Genomic DNA, 2,613 nt, shown 5'->3' with positions numbered 1-2,613 from the left:
ATCAGTGAAGGAACGTACATACTAGTACAGTTTGTTAAAATGTAATAAAAAATAAAGCATGAAGTCCAAAAAATGTAATGAAAGTTTAAAAGGTATAATGGAGAGGTAAGAAATAAAGTGATAAGTGGTGTGTTCAGTCAGAAGAGAAATAATAGAGGGAGAACATATAACTGAATGAATTTACATTCTGGGAGGTGAGCAAGAATGACAGGAATGTGTAGATTAGGCTGCTTGACATTTATAAGAAATTCTGGCTTTGACATGGTGAGGGGTCCACTCTAGCTTGCGGCCCGTGTCTATGGTCGGCCCATATGGTCCAGCTGCTCCGGCCAGAGATCAAGTGTATGGCGCCGCAGAAACCGGCTCCCAGGACCCGATAACGGTCCGCCCCCGCAGTTCCCCGCGCGGGGAGAAGGTCTTTTCTAATCTGAGAATGGCTACTCCATGATATGAGCCAGTGGCTGAGATTGGTGTTGGTGCCTATGGGACGGTGTACAAGGCCTGTGATCCCCACAGTCGCCACTCTGTGGCCCTCAAGAGCGTGAGAGTCCCCAGTGGAGGAGGTGCTGGAGGGGCCCTTCCCATCAGCACAGTTCGTGAGGTGGACTTACTGAGGCAGCTGGAGGCTTTTGAGCATCCCAGTTTGCCCGGATGATGGATGTCTGTGCCACCGCCTGAACTGACCAGGAGACCAAAGCGACCCTGGTGTTTGAGCATGTGGACCAAGACCTAAGGACGCATCTGGACAAGGGACCCCTACCAGGTTTCCCAGTGGAAGCCATCAAAGATCTGATGCACCAGTTTCTAAGAGGCCTGGATTTTCTTCATGCCAATTGCATTGTTCACCGAGACCTGAAGCCAGAGAATATTCTGGTGACAAGTGATGGGCCAGTCAAGCTGGCTGACTTTGGCCTGGCCAGAATCTACAGCTACCAGATGGCACTTACACCTGTGCTTGTTACACTCTGGTACCGTGCTCTGGAAGTTCATCTGCAGTCCACATACGCAACACCTGTGGACTTGTGGAGTGTTGCCTGTATCTTCGCAGGGATGTTTTGTCAAAAGCCTCTCTTCTGCGGAAACTTTGAAGCTGACCAATTGGGCAAAATCTTTGACCTGATTGAGCTGCCTCCAGAGGAACATTGGCCCAGAGATGTGTCTCTACCCCGAGGAGCCTTCCCCTGAGAGGGCCCTGCCCAGTGCAGTCGGTGAGACCGGAGATGGAGGAGTCTGGAGCACAGCTGCTGCTGGAGGTGCTGACTTTTAACCCTCACAAGCGAATCTCTGCCTTCCGAGCCCTGCAGCACTCTCATCTACAAAAGGAAGAAGGTAACCCAGAGTGAGCAATGGAGTAGCTGCAACAGAACCGAGAGAGAAGCTGTCACTTACCTTCCTTTGAACACTTGAGTGCAGAGCCCCCCACCAAGAAGGTGCTCTGTGTCTTTTTATCTGAGGCTGTGGAGATGCTTCCTCCAACTTTTTACAGGGAATATCTTGCTGGCTGCCTTAATGACATTCCCCTCCCTCCCCTCCTTTGGGGATTATCCTTCTCCTGCCCTCCTATTTCCTGACACCAAGGAGTATGTCCCTTGTTCTTCCCTTCCTTACCTTGATATTGGGATCCTTTTTTATACAGGGGGGGGGGGAGGGGGGACGACGACAAAACAAAGCAATATGGTCTTTAAAAAAAAAAAAAGAAAGAAAAAAGAAATTCTGGCTTTCCTGTAGGTGACACTGATTTTCGAGGAGAAGAAGAAGAAGAAGAAGAAGAAGAAGAAGAAGAAGAAGAAGAAGAAAGAGGGAGAGAAAAATATCAGTGTATGAGAGAAATATTGATAATTGGCCTACCAGGGATCAAACCCACAACCTCGGTATGTGTCCTGACCAGTAATCAGACCTGCAACCTTTCCGTGCATGGGACGACTCTCCAACCAATTGAGCCGCACTCTTCAGGGCAGTCCATTATACTTCTGAAAGGATTTGAGTCTTTGCTGGATACTAGGAAGGCAGTTACTATCTGGCTTGAATTCTATGGGGATCTGGCTCATAGCTCTCAAGATTCACAGAATAGATGTGAGGTTCCTATTACCTCCCTGTTTTGCATTTCATTGAGTCTTTTGAAGTGTCCAGGCAAGAAGTTCTGCAGAATGCCCCACATTTTGAATTTATTTGAATTTCTTTATAATTGGCTTAAGATGAAGCATATCTAGCAAGATCACCTCAGTGGTGTGTATAATTCCCATAGCATCAAATCAGGAGGCACATGATGTCAAGCCACTACACTATTGTTGGTTAATTCGACCACTTGTTTAATGTGGTGACCAGCAGATCTATCCATTGCATAACAGTATTTCCTCTTTAGTCCAATTAGCCGTAGCTTAATGGTGAACAGGGTCATTTAGTATAGACCATGGTGATACATACTCAGCAGGGTTGTGAGAAACAGGCAATACATCATTGCTAGTATACACGTACAATCAATGTATGAAATAAATTGGTAAGAGCTGTAAGAGAAGTGCTTACAGGAACATACATGAAGGAACAATTATTTCTCTGTGCCTAAAGTGAGGATCGTGGTTGTGGAGGAAATGAAGGGAAAGCTGTGGAGCAAAG

The 2,613-nt window shown here is 46.9% G+C and overlaps 1 pseudogene across 1 annotated transcript; it reads left to right on the top strand.

Annotated features, from left to right (window-relative positions):
* The first annotated feature begins 321 nt into the window (after window positions 1–321).
* On the top strand, window positions 322–1,343 carry LOC308511475 (cyclin-dependent kinase 4-like; annotated as a pseudogene). Its single transcript has one exon. The product of its transcript is annotated as a cyclin-dependent kinase 4-like (transcript).
* The last annotated feature ends 1,270 nt before the right edge of the window (window positions 1,344–2,613 follow it).

Source organism: Myotis nattereri, assembly GCF_964212035.1.
Source record: "Myotis nattereri genome assembly, chromosome: X".
Taxonomy (NCBI): Eukaryota; Metazoa; Chordata; class Mammalia; order Chiroptera; family Vespertilionidae; genus Myotis; species Myotis nattereri.
The sequence above is the reverse complement of the archived record's forward strand: the minus strand, read 5'-3'. Positions and strand labels throughout refer to the sequence as shown.